Below are 23519 nucleotides of genomic sequence, written 5' to 3'. Positions count from 1 at the left end.
TATGTTTCATTAGCCCTAGCAGAACAACAAATTATAGATAAAAAGTTAAAAATGAAAATAAATGCTCTGGAGGAAGTGGTTCTGGCTATAGGTCAGGAAGTTAATAATTTAAAAACACAACTCTCAGTTAAATGTCATGCTAGTTTTAAATATATCTGTGTTATGGTTTTAAAATATTACTTTTCTTTTAATTGGAATGCCACCAAAAATCATTTGTTGGGAGTCTGGAGAGATAAAGATATCTCTCATGTTATGGAGGCTTTAAGGATAAAATTACAGCAGTTAGTAAAGCTCATTTAGATGTAAAAAACTTACAATCTTTGGCAGCATTACTTAAGCATAACGTGGAGGCCCTCAATCTTCTGGATTGCATTAATGTAATAATTATAATTACCATTGTCAGATCAATTCTCCCAATTCTTATTATTATATTTCCAATCATTTTCCGGATGATCTTTAGATTTATCTCTTCTGTGCACCAAGACATTCATGAGCTTCAATTAAAAAATAAAAAAGGAAGAAATGCCATGACAATTCCTGCTGAATCTGCGTGAGAGATCACACCAGACAAAGCATAAGCTTCATGGAAGCATGCTTGCAGGAAGAGGGTGTTGGTTCAAGGCTTCCTATATACTTGGCTGGACCTTTATTGCCTCTACCTTTATTCTAACTATATTCATCTTGGCTGTACATTTGTTTCCTTTATTCTCATTTTGGCTATTTTTCTATTGATCCACGAACAGAGCATGTGAAGCCACTTACCCTCGTGCCTATCCTTGCTCTTCTCTGCTCTCTCTCTCTCTACTTCCACTCCTCTTGCAGGCCGCCTCACATCCTCTGCGCATGTACACCTGCCCCTGGGAGACCCTGGCCACTGCTGACTCCACAGTGAGGCCCCTGGACCCTGCCTCCTCCTCCCCTCTGCCCAGTCCCCTCTTCCCCTTGGCTCCGCCCCCTACCCTTGCCCAAAAGATCAGCCCTGACATGGCTTCCAGGCCATGGGAATTACAGCCTCACCTCAGCTCTGCACTCCCTGCCAACCCTAGCACTTGCTCAGGGGATCGAACCTCCCTCAGCCCCACCACTAGAGGAGATTCTCCTCCAAGCCTCTCCACTCCACATATCAAGAACGTGCACAATGACCCAGTTAGAGAGAGAGACAGAGAGAGAGACTGAGAGACTGAGAGACTGAGAGAGATTGTTGGGGAAAACTACCTCTCAAGGACTCAGAACATAGCACCCTTTGGGATGACTCAGCACACAGCATACTTCAAAAAACAGCACAAAGCACACTAAGTAAAAGACTCAGCACAATGTGTCTTTTGAAGGACTTAGCATATAGTAGCCTTGGGATGATTCAGCACACAGCACCCTTTGAAGGAGGGAGTCCATAGGCACGCCGTGTATAGGACTCAGTGCATGGCATGCTTTGAAAAACTCAGCACGTAGCACTCTTTCCCAGGACTCAGCATATAGCACACTGTGTTAAGACTATTTAAATACTTATACTTCAGCAGAAAAGCAACATGTTTAACAACTGTTACAAATAAAGTAAGAAATCAGAATATATTACTATACTAATCATTGAATGGATTTTTAGTGGCAGTCAAATATGTAAAAAATGAGGCAATATGCCATTCGTTTGCACTTAATAAGTGAGAAAGAATTTTCTAGGTCTTTTAAAATATATCATAAGTTTAATGAAGAAACTATTCTGTCTGTCATATGACAATCAGATAAAGATGATATTAGAGCAAAGATCAGATTGTACTAAGTTTTGGGATGTTAATGTATGTACTTTTTTGGTTTTGGAAAATTGTGAGGATTTCAAAATGGGGTATTGTTCTTGCTAGGCTGGCATTATGTCAGTGGTTAATTTTAGGATAAGGGTTCCCTTTCCACAAGAACATGCACCTGATCTGTCCTTTTAAGTTTCCCATCATCAATGGCATCAGAGTTGCACACCAACTTGTCTAGTTTCCTGGATCCTGCAGTCCTTCCAATCTTAGTCTCTAGATAGTGCAGGATGGTGGAAATGATCCAATGCACCCAGCTATAGATTGAGAAGGAACTCCCCTAAAATTTGGCCTGGTTTCTGTTCTCAAGCCTCCTAAGTAGTTAAGAGTACAGATTGGAGCCCCTGGTGCCAAACAGTAACAATATTTTTAAAGCAATTAGACATTTATATGACAGGTTTGTGATTACCTCAGGAAAAGAATAAAAGAGCAATGAAGCATAGAGGACAAACAGAATTTTAGCTAGCTACTCAGAGGGTGAATCAGCTTAGCTAGCTACACTGGAGGCCGAGATCTGAAAACCACTTTTCAAAGCCAGTACAATCATGAAAACACATGTGATTATCTCCAAAAAACCAGAAGTGCAGCAGTGGCTCAAGTGGTAGACCACTACCTTGGGCACAGATGCTTAGAGCAGGAATGATGAATGCATGCATGAGCACATGAACATGCATGTGTGTGTACAGGCACGTGTGTGTGTGCACACACACACAAATGAGTATTTCAATGCAGAGTTCTTTATTTTTTTTTACCTTGCTGTACTTTATTTCCCTGTATTAGTTCACAAATTAACAAAATCAGCTAAGCACCTATTTACATACAACTCATCATGTTTCTCTAAAGTCTAGTCTCTTTTTGGCAGCCTGCTCTTATTTGACCCAAAAGTAAATTATTCAAGAGATCAATTCATCTCCCTCATCTCTGTAATGTTAGATGCTTGTTTAAGTTCTTCCTAGCAATATAATTTTGTGAAATCCTACATCAAGCAGCATATTTCTTTCATGAAATGGGAAGCCTCTGGAAAAAAATAAACAATAGGTTTTACTCCTCCTGGCAAGTATCTGGAAATTTATAATCTTCATATAATCCATGATATGTCTGTGTATGCCAAAAACGGCTGTGAAAATAAAAAGACCCTTCTAAGCACATAGAATTTGTGTACCATTAATAGGTCTGAAGGTTTTTTTTTTTTATTCTGAAAATACCATATAGAATTGTTTCAATTACATGGTCAAGATAATGAGTATATTTCTTATCAAGCATTGTTGCCTCTTCTTTTGTTTCCACTTCCTATCCTTTTCCATCTCATCCCTCCTGCCCCTCCCCCCCATTAGGCCCCGCCTTGCGAAAATTTTAAAGTTCATTTTTCGACATAACATTTTGTACATCTCATTGTTACAATGGGTCCAATTCTATCAATTTTTAAAAGATTTGTTTTTTTCCTTCCCCTCCACAAACTATACCAACATAAAATACAGTGAAAACAGGAGCTATATTGTGGGGAAGGGACATACAAAGCAACAAAAATTCATCTTATAAATATGTTAGAAACAATCGCACGAAAGAAAAAATATTTGAATGCTTATCTTGGGGTACATTTCACCTAACATCAACGAATCTTACCTTTTCTGCTTGTCTCAGACATATCCTATTTATTACCAATAAGGGAAACCATGGGGCCAATGTGTACTTGGGCCTGGATTACTTCACTTAATATAATTTTCCAAGACTTTCATTTTCCTAACAATGGGGCAATGTCATTCTTTCTGATGGAGGCAAAAAATTCCATTGTGTATATATACCACAATTTATTGATCCATTCATCTACTGAGGGGAATGTGGGTTGGTTCCAAGCTTAGCTATGGTAAATAATGTTGCCATAAACATAGTTGTGCTGAGAGCATTAGTGTGGTCTTCTTTGTGATCATTTGCGTAAATGCCCAAAAGTGTGATTGCTGGGTCATAGGGGAGCTCCATATGAAGTCTTTTGAGGAACCTCCATACCCCTTTCCAAAGTGGTTGAACAAGTTTACACTACCACCAACAATGCAGTAGGGTTCCCCTATCCACATCTCCTCCTGCATCTGTTGTTATTACAGTTCTTGATTATAGCCATTCTAACTGGTGTGAGGTGGTATCTCAATGTTGTTTTGATTTGCATTTTTTATAGCTAGGGAGGTTGAGCATTTCTTCATGTGTCTATTGGCCATCTTTCCTTCCTCTTCAGAGTAGTTTCTCTTTAAGCCTTTAGCAGACTTATTTATTGGGCTGTTGATTCTTTGAGGATTTGTTTTTGTGGGATTTAATTTTTTGGAGTTCCAGATATATTTTAGATATGAGACCCTTGTCCATTGCATGGCTAGTGAAGATCTTCTCCCAATTTGTGGACTTTCTATGGATCTTGCTAGCTATGTCCTTTGCCATATAGAAGCTCTGCAATTTCATGCAGTTCCATTTGTCAACCTTTCTATGATTTGTTGTGTTTCTGGGTCTCTATTAAGCAATTTTCGGCCTGTACCAAGGAGATCTAGGGTTTCTCCTATTCCATCCTGTAATGTTTTCAGAGTGTCTTCATATTGTGAGGTCTTTGATCCATTTGGAGTTGATTCTGCTATAGGGTGATATATAAGGATCTAGATTTATTTTTCTACAAGTAGTTAACCAATTTTGAGAGCACCATTTACTGAAGAGGCTGTCTTTCTTCCATTCTATTTTTTTCAGCTCCCTTATCAAATATTAGATGGCTGTAGGTTTTTAGGATCATTTCAATTCTATTCCATTTGTCCTGATGTCTGTTCTTGTGCCAGTACCAAGCTGTTTTGCTTACTATGGCTTTGTAGAAGAGTTTGAAATTTGGTACTGATTTTCCTCCAACACTGTTCTTTCTGTTAAGTATCGTTTTTGCTATTCAGGGTCTTTTATTGCTCCATATGAATTTTTGGATTGCCTTTCCTATGTCCTTGAAGAATGAGGTTGGAATATTGATAGGTATCACATTCAATTTGTAGATAGCGTTGGAAAGTATTGCCATTATCACGATTTGATCTTTCCAATCTAGGAACATGGGAGTTTTTCCACTTTCTAAGTTTGTTTTGATTTCCTTTTTCAGGTATTTAAAGTTTTCATCATAGAAGTCCTTCACTCCTTTGATTAAGTTAATTCCTAAGTATTTTATTTTTTGTGGGGCTACTACGAATGGAGTTGCTTTCCTAATTTCAGCCACAATTTTCTCATTGTTTTCATACAGAAAAGCCATTGATTTTTGAGGGTTAATTTCATACCCTTATAGTTTGCCCAAGTTTTGAGTAACCTTGAGTAACTTGGGAGCGGGGTCTTTAAATACAAGATCATATCATCTTCAAAGAGGGAAAGTTATACTTCTTCTTCCCCTATTGGGTTCCTCTTTATGTTTGCATTGAAGAGCAGTAGAGAGAGTGGGCCTCCTTGTCTCGTTCCAGAGTTTAGAGGGAATAGCTTTAGATTTTCACCATTGAGTATAATGCTTTCTGTAGTTTTGTTATACACAACCTTTATTGTATTGAGGAATGTTCCATAAATTCCTAATTTTCTAGGACCTTCACCATAAAGGGGTGTTGGATCTTGTCAAAGGCTTTTTCTGGAACTATTGAGATAACCATGTGGTTCTTATCCTTGCTATTGTTGATGTGATGAATTATGTTAATTGATTTGTGCATATTGAAGCAGCTTTGCATCCCTGAAATGAATCCTGTTTGCTCATGGTGTATGATTTTTTGGATGAATTGTTGAAGTTGATTAGCCAAAATTTTGGTGAGAGGATTTGCATCAATGTTCCTCAAAGAAATGGGTCTATAGTGCTCTTTCTTTGAGGAGATGAGGGTTATGATGGCTTCATGGAAAGAGTTCGGTAGTGAACTTTCTCTTTCAATTTCATTGAAGAGTTGGAGGAGTATTGGTGTGAGCTCTGCTTTGAAGGCCTTGTAGAATTCTGCTGTATAACCATCTATTCCTGGGTTTTTCTTAGATGGGAGTTCTCTTATTGCTCTTCCTATTTCAATGCTTGATATGGGCCTGCTAAGATGGTTTAACTCATTTTAGTTTCTGCATGTCAATATTTGCCAGGAAAATGTCCATTTCTGTCAAGTTCTCAAACATATTAGCATAAAATTTTGAGTAGTATTCCTTTATAATGTTCTGAATCTTGGTTGTTTTTGTAGTGATGTTTCCATTCTCATCTCTGAGTTATTAATTTCAGTGTGTTCTCTTCTTTTTCTTTTTTAAGGGTCTGTCAATTTTGTTAATTTTTTTGAAGAACCTTCTCATTTTGTTGATTCTTCATTTTTTTTTTTTGGATTCTAATTCATTTAATTCTGATTGAATTTTAATTCTTTCTTTCCATCAACTGGTTTGGGGTTTATCTTGATTCTCTTTTTCAAGGAGTGTCAGATCTCATTAAATTGTTGGTTCCATGTCTCTCCAATTTGTTAATATAGGAACTCAGAGCTATAAACTTGCTTCTGAATCATGCCTTTTCTGTGTCCCAGAGGAGCAGAAAATCTCTATGCTAGTTTTTGTTGAATAATATGAACATTTGAACTTCGATTCTAAGCTCTTCCATGACCCACTGGTGTTGAACAGTGTGTTTTTCAGCCTCCATCTTTTACTGGACTTTCTTTGGTGGCTTTTTGTGTTGAGTTCTAATTTTATTTCCTTTTGGTCTGATAGAATGCAAGATATGAATTCAATGTTTCTGAATTTTGACAAGTTTGATTTGGAAAATGTTCCATGTCCTGCTGATCTGGGATTTCTCTGTTGAGTTTTTGCCGACTTGATCTATTTAGTGGGGATAGTGGTTTGTTAAAGTCCCCAACAATTAATGTCGTTTGATCTATGTGAGATTTAAAGTAATATTTCTTAGATAAATTTGGGTGAAAGAGATATCCCTTAATTAGTATGTAGTAACCTTCTTTATCTCCTCTCAATAATGTTAATTTGAAGTCTACTTTATTTGATATTAGTATTGCAACTCCTGCCTGTTTTGGGAGGCCTTTTTCTTGGTAGATTTTGTTCCAGCCTTTCACTTTCAAAATGTGTTTGATTTTTATGGGCAAGTTGTGATTCCTGAAGGTAGAAGATAGAAGAATCTTGCATTTTAAACCAAGTAGACAGTCTATGTCACTTAATTGGAGAGTTACATCCCCTAATATTGAGAGACGGGACTGAGAGGTATTTGGGTGCTCCTGCCATTTTATCCACCTTCTTAGGTGCTGCGCCTACTGGATTCTTTCTATGGTTCTTGGATTCTGTTTGTATGTGGTTTCTTGGCCTTTATTGTGGTCATGTTGGTTTTCTAGGTTTAGGACATCTTTAAGTATCTTTTGTAGAGCTGATTTGGTGGAGATTTATTGTTTGTTTTTCTTTGCTATGGAAGATTTTTATTAGACCTTCAATTATGAAGGAGAGTTTAGCTCGGTACACTATTCTTGGTTGGTAGTTGTTTGTCTTTAGAGCATGGCATACACCATTCCAGGCTCTTCTTGCTTTAATTGTCTCTTTTGAGAAATATTAGGTGATTCTAATTGGTTTTCCTTTATAGGTGACTGATCTTTTCTCCTTGACAGCTTTAAGGATCTTTTCTTTGGTCTGAATTGATCCTGTGTGGCTTATAATTAATTGGACGATGGGAAGTCCTGTTCTTGTCTGGTCTATTTAGAGTTCTAAAAGCTTCTTGTATCTGAATATGCCTATCTTTTTGCTTGTTGGGAAGTTCTCTGCTGGGATCCTGTTGAACAAATTTTCTAGACCATTACCTTCTGTCTCTATGTGATCCTCTACACCCATTTCCCTCAGATAAGCCTTCTGATGGCGTCTTCCAAGTGTTGAATAGATCTATCATATTTCTTGAATTTGTCTTGGATAGTTGTATGTTCTTTCTCTATAATACCTAGGCTGTCTTCAATGCCAGAGATTCAATCTTGTGCATAGTTTAACCTACTGTCAAGACTTTCTACTTTATTTTTCATTTCTTTTCTTTTTAATTGGTCGGCTGTTATGGCTTCAAATTCTTTGTTGGAGCTTTGTTTTAGATCTTGAATGAAATTCTTTACTTCCTTAATTTGGTGTTCAGTGTTTACTCTCAAATCACTTAGTTGATAGGTTATGGTTTCCTTGGACTTCCATTCCTTCTGTTGGGCTCCATTAAACATTCCCACTGTGGTCTCCCTGACTCCTTTCAGGTGACTGCTTATGGATTCCATGAATGGCTCTATTGATCTTTGTCTATGCTCATCCAGCTGTTGCAATTCTTGTATTACTCTTTGATTAGATTTCTCACGTTCATGTAACTTCTGTAGTTCTCTTTGACTGATTTCAGCCTGCTCACACAATTCCTTTATTTCTCTTTGAGTATTCTCAACCTGCTCACGCAATTCCAGTATCAATCTTTGAGTAGCTTTCTCAAGCCCATGAGCTTCCTGTTTAGATCTTTGGTTTGCCTCCTCTCTCTCCATAACAGGTTCACACTGAGTCCTTTGCAGGGTTTCAGTCTTTTCATTCACCATGTTTACCAGTAGTGTTTGTAGAGCTTTTTGGGAACTCTCGTCTGGATTATTCATTATCTGTTCTGTCAGCTGATTATCTTGAGAGGGAATTGAGATACCCAGACTTACCATTTTCCTTGTGTTTTTCTTCCTTGTTCTGCCCATTTGGGATGAAAGTAATGCCAGTTTTGTGCTAGAACACCATTTTAAGGCAAGCATCAACTAAAGTCCTGTAATTGAATAGTCAAATGTCTGAAGATACAATGTAGTTCAACAGACACAGTCCATTCAGCATTAAATAACTATGTTTTAATGGGCTAAGAATACCAAAGAATAATTTGACAAACCAGAAATTATTAGGTTTAGGGAGAAAGGTGGGGAAAACAGGGTTAGAGGGATGTGGAAAGGTAAAAGGAGAGTGAAATTAACCAAGTCCTAATCTCACAGAGGGAAATGGATTGGAAAGCATGATAGAAAAGAAAGAAGAAAAAAATTTTTAAAAAGAGACAAGAAAAAATGGAAAGACAAATATTTAAATTTAAAAAGCGAAACTCTTAAAAGTAATAAAAATTTAAAGAAGTAAAATTGAGAGATGAACGGTGATGAGAGGAGGGGAGGGATAGAATGAGACCTGAAAAACTAAAAAATAAAAATACTTCAAATAATTTATAGGTATAAATATATAATACTGCTATTAAGGAATTTAATCCTAAGAGGTTTTGAATTGAGTAATATATTTTTGGATTAAGAATGAACACAATTGGGGATAAGGTCTTATAATTAATGACAGGTATATAGGAGGTGAACAGAATAACAAATAATTCATGCAAAAAGAACAAAGATGAAAAAGTAAAATGAATGAGAAAGAAAGAACAAAAAAGACCAACAGGTCAGTAAACATTTTTTTAAAAAGCACACACACACACACACACACACACACACACACACACACACACACACACACACACACCTAAAATAAAAGTTATAAGAGGAAGAAAAAAGATTAATGAAAACAATTTTTATAATTAAAAAATAAAAATTTAAAAAGATACAAAAAAAAACTTCTTTGATTTTGTTTTTCGGGGGTTGATGGGAAGATCCTGTATCTCCCTTGTATCAGTAACTAGTCTCTTGGTGGAGTCTCTGGTTTGCTTGTGGTGTTTGGTTTTCTGTGGCTTGATTGGTTTCTTAAGTCAGTTTGTTTGGGCAGGTAGAAAAAATTCTGTTGGTTTACCCAGAAGTTTGTGATCGCCTCCCAGGCTAGTTCAGTGGGAAGGAGATCTGCTTTGAGTATCACAAAAGAGGGAGGTGGCAGTTTCCTCTAGTTTGGAGTTGCTGTGATAAGGCTGGGTTCTAAAGTTGAGGCCTTTCAGCAAACAGTAGCTTTTCCCTGAGGGGCTAGCTTCTGAGACATTCACAGAGCCCAGCCTGGAGCCATTCTCAGGGTTTATGGTTTATGTTTACTGAGTTTCAATTGATTGTCAGGGCTGTTGTATGGAGGGGCAGCCTCTAGCTCTGTTTACCCAGTGAAGAAAGCCACTCCTTCGTGGGTGTAGCTTTCCCTGCCTTGTTGTGGTGACTTTCCCATGGGTGGAGTTGAGAATGGCAGGTCAGGGTAGGTACTTGTGACTCGCTAACTGACTCTTGTTTTCATCAAAACTGAGTTGGATCTAGCTACTTAGCCAGGCTTTTGTCTACATCAAAGGTGGATATCTCCGGTGTTGGGGGGAGGGGTGTCCTTCCCTCCTCGGCTCCCTATGAGAAGGAGTGAGGATGTTAGTTTTGTACTCACGCTGGAGTGTGGGTTCCTGGGTAGCCTCTGGTCTGCTATCTGCAGGATGAAGATATCTGCTACTTGTCAGTTCTTGCTCGTGTAGAGTAAAATCTGCTTGCCCGCTGCATCTGGCACATTTGTCCCAGACTCTCTGGGTTGTAGTTATGGCCACTATGGATGGCAACACAGCCACCACAGCAACCTCAGGCATGGCTGCTGTAAATCCTCGGATCTGTCTCCTTACCTGGATTTTCCCTCTCTGCCCAAACTCTCTGTGCTGTGATGGCACACTTGGTGTGCCTAGGACTGTTCATTGGAATACTAGAACTGCTTTCTATGCAAGAGCTTGTTTAGACACCAGATTCTCCTCCGCCATCTTCTCGAAATTTCTGAAGGTGTTTAAATATTACTGGAATTGTTTTGGAATAAATAATGTTCACCTTGACTATCTTGAGAAAGAATTGGTTTCTCAGCACTATAGGTAAGAACTTGAGTGAAAGAAACAAAAGGAAAAATGAGGAATAACTCAACACATACATTCAAAAGAAACAAAACAGCCCAAGAAAACACCAATTAACTCAGTACTCAAGAACTTGCAGGAAATGCAAAGATTTTTTTTTTTAAATAGCTATGATAAGCTTATGAAAATCCTGACTACGAGGGAGTCTACTATTGTGAGGATAGTGGTTAAAGCTCAGACTGGACAGAAAGATCGGTACACAATGCCAGGCACTTGTTATTCTAAATTCCAGGAATAATAACATAAAGTAGACTGAGCCCACGATCATACACAAGTAGGAAGCGAGATTCTATCTGAAAGTTAATCAGGATAATTTAGGGCTGGGAGCATGCCAAAGTGGTAAGAACATCCATTTAGGAGACACAAGACACTCAATTCAAATTCCAATCTTATGTGTATTAAAGAAAAAAAGCTATGACTTTAAATATTGCAAATAATTGCAAGATTTGAATATTTGAGTGGAGAAAAATCCATGAGAGAGGTAGAGTTTACCCATGTTGTAATACTTTCTACTTAAGTGATAATATTATGTGGTACTCCAGACATAACAGAGTTACCTTGCAAATGAGCATGGATGTGCATTTGGGTGAAGAAAATACTCTATTTACACAGGTGTATATTAAATACTTTTTGGGGGTAGATTTTAGTTCTTGTACTAAGATCCTGGGTGATATCTCTGAGTCTTTTCTCTCAAGGCTATCACTCTACTACTATGAGCCACAGTTCCAATTCTGATTTTCTGTTGGTTGTTTGGAGATAAGAGGCTCATGGACTTTCCTGACCAGGATGGTTTCAAACCATGATCATCAGATCTCAGCCTCCTGAGTAACCAGGATTCCAGGCCTGAGTCGTCCATGTTTTTAATAATTTAGTAAATTGTACAGTTACAGAAGTTATAATTTATCATTATAGCCTTTATAATATATGGGTTTATATGTATATCAATTCATACATATAGAAATATTTTAACATAGTTTTTCTATCTGCAGTAGATTTATGAAATCATCCTTCATTATAAAATAACATGGAAACAAGTTTAATGAGGAGCAAAACAAAGGGAATTGTCACATGTTTCTTGTTGTCGAATGAAATATGAATTGTGAGAATCAGTTTGAGAAAACCATTTAACAAAATGGATAATGGCTATTAATTCCAATCCCTTTATTTGCCCATATTTTGCATCCTCAAACATGAGTGTCAAAGTCAAACCACACTTTTTTGCCTTTGTATTTAAATCACATGTTATAATTTAGGGGATAGGTGAAGGAATCAAATAAAGATTAAAATAATACTATGTGAGGCTATGAGTTAGAGCCGAAAATCATTTTAAATATGATAATAGCTAATTTAATTCCATTTCTCTTACTTTTGCTCTATTGTCATATACCTCATTCCCACCTTAGGAAAGTACATAGAAGGTTCTCACTAAATTATGTGTAAAATTATGAAAAATGTATTAAAAGAATATGGGCACATCGGGGCTGCGAAAGTGGCTCAGTGGTAGAGCTCTTGCCTTGCATGCCTGAGGCCCTGGGTTTGATTCCTCAGCACCACATAAGCAAAAAGAAGAAAGCCAGAAGTGACGCTGTGGTAGATTGCTAGCCTTGAGCAAAAAAGCTGAGGGACAGCAACAGAGGGGCCCAGAGTTCAGGCCCCTCGACCGGAAAGAATACAATAACAACAACAAAAGAATATGGGCACAGCGTGGTTTTAGCTGATTGGTACCTGTAGGGGGTAGTGAGTTTTTCAGGACCTGAAAACCGTTGTGATGTAGATGAAGGAAGGGATGTGCTAATTCTGGAAAATTAGCTAGAGGATTGCTCCCAGTAAAATAGTGATGAATTTTCCAAAAGGTTATAGTAAAATCACTCTCACAATCATGTTCACTACTGCACTATTCACCGTAGAGAATTTATGGAAACAGCCCAGATGCACTTGTTGCACATATACACAATTGGATTGCACCCATCTATTATAAAGACTGTTACAGCATTTGCAAAGAAATGGATAGAACTAAAATTATGTTAAGTAAACGAAGTCACAGCCAGACACAAAAAGAACGCGTATTTACAAGCCAGAATTTTATGCAAGTTAAACAACAATATTAATCAAAACATGCTATTTGTAGAGGAATATTTAACAGGTGTAATTTCTTATAAAATTGAATTTTTAATCCAGCAAAATGAATACCAGGAAGTTACCACTTGGAAAATGTGAGGGGAAATAAAAGGGAAGAAATAAAGAGACTTATGGAAGTAGAGAGTGAAGCCATAATATTCAATGCAGATATTATGAAACTAATAAAAACGAAAGTGGGTTGAGGTTTGGAAGGATGTGAGAAAGTTACGTAAAGATCCATTGTACTTATAAACTGATTCATTGAATGGAAAACATTTCGTAAAACTATTTAATAAAAGTATAATTAAAAACAATGGAGACATCTGATCTTAAACCATGAGTCAATATGATACTTTCCTTCTCAGAAATTTTCTTTGCAGGTATTTTCCTCATAATGACAGAAAAGTGAACAACGCAATGTATATCAATACATCACTTTGCATATCCTAAACAGACAATATAAAAATGACAGTAAAAATATTAGAATATATCACATGATAAAATAAAAGGTAGGAAGTATCAAAATCTGATTGATTTTCCAAGTACTTTACCTTTGGTATCTAATTTAATCCTCACAATAATCCCATAAAGTGAAACTATTTCTATTTTTAATTCTAATATGATGATATTTAAGTCTTCAGAGTTGGAATTACTAGTACAACATTCTACACACGGTAAGTGTTAGCCTGCGTTTCATTCCCACTATATGAACTAACCTCATTCTATTTTATAACTAAATGCCAGCACTCAGTCTACTAATTCTAGGAAAATTCCCAAAATTATTGTGCACACTCTAATAATATTTCCTTTATCTTTGTTAGAAAATAGGTAACTAAGCCGGACACCGGTGGCTTACGCCTATAATGCTAGCTACTCAAGAGGCTGAGATCTGAGGATTGTGGTTCAAAGCCAGCTCGGGCAGGACAGACTGTGAGACTCTTATCTCTAATAAACCACTAGTAAACTGGAAGTGGCACTGTGGTCCAAGTGGTAGAGCACTCGCCTTGAGTAGAAGAGTGCAGGGACAGCACCCAAGCCCAGAGTTCAAGCCCCATGACCAACAACAAAAAAATAAAATAAAATAAGTAAATGTAATATGAAAACTCCAAGATCATAATCAATTTATACCTCCCTGGTGAAAGGAATTCCTAAACTATAACATTCTTGATTTCTAGCTCAAAATAGTAGAAATCATATTTTATCCCTTCACTCAACACTGCACTGCCTGCGGACCCCATCTCTGGTTAACACAGTCTTACTGAAAGAATGACCTGCCCAATTCCTGATGGAAACAGACTGCAGGTCTTTTGGAGCAATCATTTCCATATTGTAGCTCACCTAAATTGTTTACCATTAGAAGTATGTACTACTTTGAAATGTTATTAAAGAAAGACTGATATAAAATCACATTTGACCACAGATAAATATTTTACCTTTCATATACCCAAAAATGTAGTCTTACCTATCATTAATGTTAGGAACGAGAGGTTAAAAATCATAGACACCAAGACCTAATTATGAATTAAAGACTCTCCAGCTTGAGAATACAATTGGTTTAAAAAGACATCAATACTACTGAATTTTTAAGTCCCTATGATAATGATAATGATTCGCTATGATAATCATAATGATAAACTATTAACACTTAAAAATAACTCATTTTCTTGGGAGTAGGACAAAAAGCACAAGGTTAATCCTAATCATTTTAAAAGACCTTTATTTATACTAAAAGTTCACTCATAACTATAAAGATTCTAAAACTAACTGAAGTAGAGAGGAAATAATTTAACTGCATCATCTACATTCAATGGACTATTAATAGAAAACAAAATTATACTAATAATTAGCTTACCCAATTCACTGAATTCTTTTATTCTATTCCATTTACTTTCATAAAAACTGGGTTTTCATAAAATGAAGCATAAAAAAGCATATATACCCACTTACATTTTCAGATCTTAACAATATTTCAGAAATTTTAGCTCTACAGTCAATGAACTGAAATAATACTAAAATATTCAAAGGATTTTCAGAAATTGCAAGACTTGCTCTGAGATGTTATGTATATTGGAACAGATATTCAAAAAGCCTTATTTGTTAAAGTTGCCGTAGTTTCTCCCACAAAAGGGCCATTAGTAAAGATACCTGTGCATGTACAAAACACCTTCAAATGCATCCACAATCTGGACATAACACTTGCTTTTTCTTTGTTCGTTTTTGAAAGGAATATCTAACAAGCATATCCACAATACTTGTTTTCAATGAATAAGATGGGATATTCAAACTTAATATGGGTTGGATTATCTCTTAGTGAGAATAGATATAATCTTGCAAAGAAAGTGATTTTCAACAGAAACCCGGAAAGAGTTTATCCAACTTGTGTTTCACAGGAATAATCAGAGAGTAATACCTGTTTGGTCAAGTCGGTCCAAATCACTCCATGAGTGTATCTTAAAAGTATAACCAATTTAAGAGGTCAAATACGTATTTTGTACTGACAATCATCTTATATCAACAACTTACTAACTAATTATGTCTGTATCTTCTTACCTAACATTCAATAAGAACTGAAAGCTGTCTCTTTTTCTAACTTAATATTGTAAATGCTTTGATTATGATGTTATTATTAGACAAATAATATATACAAAGGTTGGTTCCACTGAAATGACATGACAGAACACTGATAAATAAAAACATTGCAAAACAGTTAGCTTTTTTCAGCCTCACCCTGTCCACATTGGCAAGCAACATTGCAACAGCATGCGTACACATATACACATACACACATGTTCGCACATGTACACACACATATACACACATGCTAAATTCAGGGTTGTGTACAAAAAAGTCCACATAAAATATTAGTGAATAGGACAAATGATAATATACCTTATTACAAAATAATACATAAACCATTACCACGCATGTTACATTTTACCTGCCTCCCCACATGTGACCACTTAATTTAGTTTTAATGAATTAATTACCTTATTAATTAATTTATTTGTTTGGTGCTAATACTAGGGCTTGAACTCAGGGCCTGGCTTTGTCCCAGAATTTATTTTTTATTTCAGTTTTCTCAAGGCTAGCATTTTACTGCTTGTACCACAGCTCCATTTCTAGCTTTTGCTGGTTACTTTCAAATCAGAATCTAATGGACTGTTTTTTCTTGGTCTCCTTTCAAACCACAATGCTCAGATTTCATCTTTCTGATTAACTACTACTAAAGACATAAGCCATCAGTGTGGCTTCTACTTTTTCCTATATAGTTATCTAATGCACATACTTAGATGGTAATTTTAAAATGAGAGTATAGCAGCAAGATGTAAAGTGATGATACTGTCCTGTCAGAAATTCAAGTTAGTAATGTAAATTTATTCTTAAAACCATACACAAAAAATACCATGATATAGTGTAAGAGAACCCACCATTGAACATATGAGCTTTAAGAGCTTTCTAATAGATCCATTATTTATTGGTACCCAACATTAGAAAAATGTATGAGGCATTGGTAAAATAGAAGTCCTTTGCATGACTACATACATTCCTTGTTTTTATAAGACACTTTCTTTCATCTAAAAAGTAGGCCTGTCTATTGTCTTCATGTGATTTTGATGATTGAAAGTGCTCAGTGAGAAGGTCAAAATGTGTTAGTAGTCCTTCACTATCAATTCTCACTTTCTTCTTGGAGAATATAATGATCAAATCAATAGTTCAGAATGGGCAAGCAATACTTCAGAATCATGCTTCCAGTGCAAGTGGATCACCAGTAAGAAATCATCAGTACCAATTTCCACAAAGTTTTGTCACAGATACAATCTCCCTGCCTTCTCTAGCTGCTTTACTGCCCTCTTATTCCTTCATTGTACAAGAAAAGTATGATTCAGCTGATTTCAGTCAGATCTGTTACTAGAACTAGAAAGGATTTATTTTACTGTCTGTAATTTGGTAAAGATATGTCTCTTTACGTAGGCTACTAAAAATGTATTTACTAACTTCAAGTAAATACATAAATTCGATTTCCATCTCTTTTAAAAAATAAAATTTTGTTTGTTCTACAAATTGATCAGAGGCATGGATTTTGTGGCTAGCTACGTCATTACACATCTGTCTCTTTCTTTTTCTCTCCCTTTCATGGTTCTCATAGATAATATGATTGCTCCATAATTATACTAATTTATTTTGCTTTTATATTTTTGGTTGTATCATTTCACTTTTTGCTCTGCCATTTCCCAAATCATTTATATAGAAGGCATTATTTCCTATTTTCTCATGCCTAGAATAAGCTGCACATGAAGACATCACTGGTCCTCATTTTCAGTGTGTACATTTGAATATGGAGGAATATCTTTGCTCTCCATCAATTCCCTACTCTCCAGTTAGAATAATTTCGAATAGTAAAATTGGAAAAAGAGAAAATAAATCATGGTGAATAAACAGTTGCAGAAAAGTCACCAGATATTTCTGACCAGTTCAACCAATGTGAACTATTAGGGAAATACATGGACACCTCATTCCCACTGGCACTCAAAGTCTCTGGTTAGGCAATTCTTAGGAATATGGGGAACAAGATGAAAAAGTAAGGAATGGTATCAATTGCAAGAAAAAATATTGGAGAAGGATCCAACCGTATTTCTTCATTGGGCTGCCGAAAATATTCAGCTTACTACAGTGCGGAGACTTCTTTCCCAAAAGGCTACTTATGTGAATAGTAGGGATGATGATGAGTATACCCCTCGTCGAGAAGCCTACGGTGGACACTTAGACATTGTCAGTGAGTTGGTGTCTCAAGCGGCACATGCAATAACTGTAGATGACTGGACACCCCTGAACAGTGCATATACGTGGAATAATAGCAGAGTAGCTTCTTTCTTACTTCATCATGATACAGATACCAATGCCCAAACTAAAGGACTCTTTTTAAAAAAAAAATTTTGGTCTGGTCGTGGGGCCTGAACTCTGGGCCTGGACGCTGTCCCTTATCTCTTCAGCTCAAGTCTACTGCTCTACCACTTGAGCCACAGCACCACTTCCCGCTTTTTTTTCTGCTTATGTGGTGCTGAAGAATCGAACCTAGGGCCTCATGTATGTAAGAAAAGCACTCTACCACTGAGCCACTTTCCCAGACCAAATATTTTTGTTTGTTTGAATTTTGTTGTTGTTGTGGTTTTTTTTTTTTTTTTTTGGTCGGTCATGGGGCTTGAGATCTGGGCTCGGGTGCTGTCCCTCTGCTCTTCAGCTCAAGGGGAGTGCTCTACCGCTTGAGCCACAGTAACACTTCCCCAAACTAAAGGACTCTTGACACCCTTATATCTTGCTGTTGAGAATTGAGATAGCAAAGATACTCTGGATCGCCTTCTGTTGAACCATTATATAAATCCAGGCCTGAAGAACAACATAGAAGAAACTGTATTTGATATTGCCAAAAGGATAAGTATGTATCACTACCTCTATGAAGTTGTGAAAGACTGTACAAATTGTTCACTGAAGTCCTAATGGTCGGGTTAAGTTTCTTAAATTTCAAAAATGCAAGTCCATCTTTTGTGTCCCTACAAAATATTTTCACAATCCAAATAAGAGCAATATCTTTATTTTTTTTTTTTGGTCGGTCATGGGGCTTGAACTCTGGGCCTGGGTGCTATCCCTGTGATCTTCAGCTCAAGGTGAGCCCTCTACCACTTGAGACACAACTCCACTTCCAGTTTTCTAGTGGTTTGTTTGAGATAAGAGTACCACAGACTTTCCTTCCCATGCTGGTTTTGAACCATGATCCTCAGATCTCAGTCTCCTGTGTAGCTAGGATTATAGGCATGAACCACCAGTGCCCAGCAGCACCAATATTTTACTGTAAAAATTCATGGATTCCGCGGAGTTCTTCCAAGTGAATTGCCTGCCTTGGATGGAAAAATGTATTCAATAGATTTGTAAACATGTATAATAATTTCTTCAAAGTTTGTGATTTTTTAATAAGAAATAATTTTAATTTACCTGTTGAAATGAGTAGTACAGAAACTAAAATATTTCTCGTGCTTGTCTGAAAAAGTATATTTTAAAATATTCTATATTCTATGTTTGCATCATGTTCATAATTTATTTTCTCCTAGATATACTTTGAATTATATATTATTTTATAATATATAGGTTCATTAATGTGTCCTTTCCGATTGCATTCCATATAGAAACAGTTTGATTCCTTTTTTTCTACGTCTTAATATTATTTTTCTTTGGGATAAAATGACAATGTTGTCTAATTTGAAAAGTTTTGTAAAGTTTATGCTATGTAAATGCCTTTCTGAGGTGATTTAATACACTGATGTCAAACTAAATTTAATTATATGAATTACGTGTATTGTTACACTTGTAATTTTGTAATCATCTTTTTAATCACTTTTTTTCATTTCTTGCATCTGAAGAATGAAAAATATGGAATACTTCTCAAATTTTCATATTATCCTTGTGCAAGTGCCATGTTAATCTCTGTATTGTAATTTGAGTATACGTGTTGCTGAAGCATGTAGTATCCTCTAAATTTAATAGTTAATGATGCAATCTTTATACAGGCTTATATCTATGGGTGCCTACTTGTAACAAGGAAACCTTATTGTTCCTAACAATGCTATCGATCTTATTTCCCTAAAATTCTGTGAATAGTGGAAAAAATTATATTGATCAGTCGATTGTTCACATTTGCAAACTTTTTTTGCCAATGAGTATCTTAAGTCTTTTTATTTGGAATTTGATCATACTCTCTATTATTTATAGTTAGGTCCAAAGGTGATGGCTTTTTCAAGTACTTATTTATCCAACTTTGTGGACCTAATGGATTCAAAGTAAGCGTTGCTTAAGAGCTACTTCTAAACTTCTTCAGCTGACATTTTCCCAAATGAGGTGTTACTGGAACAAATGTCTACCTGAGCCTTTACCCTTCTTCCATGTGTGAACAGACCAACCAGAATACCTTACCCTGACAGCAAAGATTTTCTTACTAGAACAAAACTAATCTTGGTTACAAGGGATCATAGAGAGATGAACAGTTCAAACAGAACTGTTCAGACAAGAAGGTATTTTATCAAAATATAATTGTTTATTTTACTTTCCATTTAAAAGTAGCTAAAGCCAAGAAGGTGAAAAAATTGTTCGTATGCATGATTACTTAATGTCCTGGCCTGTCTGTAAGTTCCTGGCAGGAACTTACACTACTGCCTTTTTATCACCAAATATTTTCATAGTTGCAGGAGAAGTGCATATGTTTCTCCTCGTTATTAGGCATTAAATTGATAATGTTTTAATCACAGTGTTTCCTCTTGCTTCCATGCTGTAAATCTACAAATGATAAAGGTTTAGGTCTAACTGTATCAAACACTGAAGTAGAGATAATAGAATCATACTTTAAAACAGAGTTGCCTTTGATACAGTAACTACACCAGAACAATACAAAACGTGTGTCTTTTAATCATATTATATATAGTTATATATTTTATATTTATATGTGCTGATTTTATATTTCACACAATGAAACTTACTAGAATTAGTTGATAATTTGACAAATAAATTGATATTTATTTACTCCAATAAATAGAATTGGAATATAAATATTTAGGTTTCAAATATATATTAGACTAGAAAAAGTATCAATGCAATCTTTTTAGTATAAACTTGTGATACATTCAAACTGTTCTTGGTCTTCTGAATCCACATGATAAAAAAACAATGTTTTCCTCTAATCTGTAATGATTTTACTCTGCTGCTCTGTTTATTTTTTTAACTTGCTTGTCCTAAAAGGTTTTTGTCCATATTTCTGAAGCATTCTTACTGATTATGCCCAAATTTTGCTAAGATGTCTAAAAAATATTATTCTTGTGCATTACCCATGGGTCCTAGGATCCCAATGCCCAGTTACCTGCATCAGCAGATAATAGGGAGCCGAGGCGAGACTCAGCCCACTCCCTTGCAGCTTTGAGGTAACCACCCCAGACGGTGCTTGGCGGGACCCCTGGGCTGTGCGCGTGCACGAGCCAGGTAGAGCCCCCAGCCAATCCCATGACACCTGGTGATGGTGAAAGGCAGGCGACCAACAATAGAAAGACCCGCGTTCCGATTCTCCTATATAAGCGGCTGTGTTTCGGGTGCACGCTCTCTCGCGCCCAAGCTCTCCTACAACTAAAAGGCTCTCCAATAAAGCGTGATCTGAGAAGACTCCTGGTGTGGTGGTCGTTTTTCCTCGCTGGTCGAGTAGACGGTCACTACAACTGGTGCTGAAACCCGGGAACGAACCTGGGACGGGACCCGCGCGAGAGGCCGAATTGGAGCCAGAACTCAACACGCGGAGAGGAGACATCGGTAAATATCCCCCGGTATGCTGTTCACTGTAGATTTAGATATTTATTGGTTGCTTGCATTGCTTCTTCCTTTGTGGCTTGTCTTTTTGATGGTGTGCACTTGCCTCGAGGAGGGAGGGTTTGATTTAATCCAGGAAGGATACAAAGTACTAACGCGGCATCAGGATAGTCTATCAGAGTCAGCATACAGTAAGGGGGAGGAAAATAGGCCTAAAAGAAAAAGGGAAAAAAGACAAAAGGATCCTAAAGAATTAAAGCAAGAGGGGCTGCAGCACTCACAAAAGTAGAAGGGTTTCAGAGAGGAAGGGGTCTCAAGGAGACCCCCGTGCCCTTCTTTAAAAGCAAACCGGTTCTCAGCCCTACATGTGGAAGGGCGGGACCAAGAATATAGTAATCTTGTGAGTGACTCAGAGGAAGAAATGTTAGAGGAGGAGGGAGAGCAGCTCAATCCAGCTGATAGTGAAGAGTTAGAAGAGGCTGCGGGGGAGCACGAGGCAGACAGATATGGAGGGTGGCGCCCCCTAGGGGTGGGAGTACCGCAGCAGCCAGGAAGAGGAAACGGAGCTGCCCCTCACCCGTCGGTCCCCCTGCCGTGCCCGGCAGGGAAGAGTCACTTTATAAAAGGCAGCACCTGGTCGCCATTAGCGGTCGCTTTTCCAGTCTTTGAAAAGCCAATTACTAATGAGAGAATTCTTGAGCCAGTTTCCTACTCCCAGTTAAAAGATTTAGTTGAGGCAGTAAGGACTTATGGAGTGACGGCCAATTATACCACTGCCTTGCTTCAAAGGCTAACTATTAATGCTATGATTCTGTGGGAGCAAAAACTGTTCAATATTTTCCTGAATTAGTGGCTAAACAGGCAATTTTGATCTGAGAAAAAAAAATAAAAATAAAATAAAAATAAAAATAAAAAAAAATAAGAGGCAATTTTGGGTATAAAGTATTGTTTGATGCACTTTGCAAAAATTCCAGATAAATTAATTATTCCATACACCCGTGAGCAAGTTGAAATTTTAGCAGCCACAATGGATATGTGGGCAATTCTTTTTTGCTCATTTCCAAATATAATTGATAATCATTATCCTAAGCATCCTCTGCTTGCCATAGTTAACAAAAATTTAGTGTATTTTCCTGTTGTCACTTCAAAGGAGCCCTTGGTTGATGCTCTAACCATCTTTACGGATGGATCAAAATCTGGACAAGGTGCCTTTTTTGTTCAAGGACACAAACAGCCGGTAGTCTTTAATTTTCGGCCGAATGTCCCACAGGCTGTTGAATGTTTAATTGTGCTTGAAGTTTTTAAAAGATTTGATCAACCTTTTAATTTATTTTCTGATTCATTATATGTTGTAAATGCCGTTGCTTCTCTTGAAGTTGCTGCTTCAGTTAAGCAGGCCAGTACAATTTCTAATGTTTTGTTACAGATTCAATCCCTTATCTTAAACAGAAAACATCCTTTTTATATTGGACATATTCGTGCCCACTCTATGTTGCCGGGCCCGATGGCAAAGTGTAATGATTTGGTGGACCAGGCAACTCGGGCTGTGGCTCTGGTCACTGCTGATTCTGTAGAATTGGCAAAAGAATTTCATAGATTGTATCATGTACCTGCTAATACCCTTAGGAAAAGATATAATTTGTCCAGGCATGTGGCAAGAGATATTGTTAAAGCCTGTAAATCTTGTGTTACCTTTCTTCATCCTCCCCATGTGGGGGTAAACTCCAGGGGGTTGAGACCAAACGCCCTATGGCAAATGGATGTTACTCATCTGACGGAATTTGGTAAGTTGAAATATTTACATGTGTCTGTGGACACCTTTTCTGGTGTCATTCATGCCACACCTCTGGCAGGAGAAAAGGTGTCTCACGTCAGAATACACTGCTTAGAAGCTTGGGCAGCTTGGGGAAAGCCCCTTAGACTCAAGACGGATAATGGCCCTGCTTATACTTCCCATGGTTTTTGCGCCTTTTGCGCACAAATGCAGGTTGCCCACACCACCGGATTGCCTTACAATCCTCAAGGACAAGGTATAGTGGAAAGAGCTAATAGAAGCATAAAAGAAATGCTTCAAAAACAAAAAGGGGGAGTTGCTGAGTCCGCGTCCCCCAGGGAAAGACTTTCTCTTGCGCTCTTTACCCTTAATTTTTTAATTCTAAATGACAACGATCAGTCTGCCGCAGATCGGCATATGACAAGAGACTCCATGGATACTAAAGACATGGTTATGTGGAAGGATGTTATTAATAATAAATGGTATGGACCGGATCCGGTAATAACGAGATCCAGGGGAGCTGTTTGTGTTTTTCCACAGAGTCAAGAAGTACCTCACTGGGTGCCAACGAGACTGACCAGGCCGGTGGAGACTGCAGCAGAACCCGCTCTTGAAGATGCAGCTGATCTTCCTGCTGTTAGCAACAGTGCTAATAGCAATCCCTGTGATAGCTAAACCGATG

At 37.2% G+C, this 23519-nt stretch overlaps 1 pseudogene; it reads right to left on the bottom strand.

The window, feature by feature from the left end:
• Positions 1-19143: 19143 nt before the first annotated feature.
• Positions 19144-19240, bottom strand: LOC138834478 (U6 spliceosomal RNA; annotated as a pseudogene).
• Positions 19241-23519: the final 4279 nt, after the last annotated feature.

Source organism: Dipodomys merriami, unplaced genomic scaffold (genome assembly GCF_024711535.1).
Source record: "Dipodomys merriami isolate MVZ:Mamm:240054 unplaced genomic scaffold, mDipMer1.0.p SCAF_216, whole genome shotgun sequence".
Lineage (NCBI taxonomy): Eukaryota > Metazoa > Chordata > Mammalia > Rodentia > Heteromyidae > Dipodomys > Dipodomys merriami.
The sequence above is the reverse complement of the archived record's forward strand: the minus strand, read 5'-3'. Positions and strand labels throughout refer to the sequence as shown.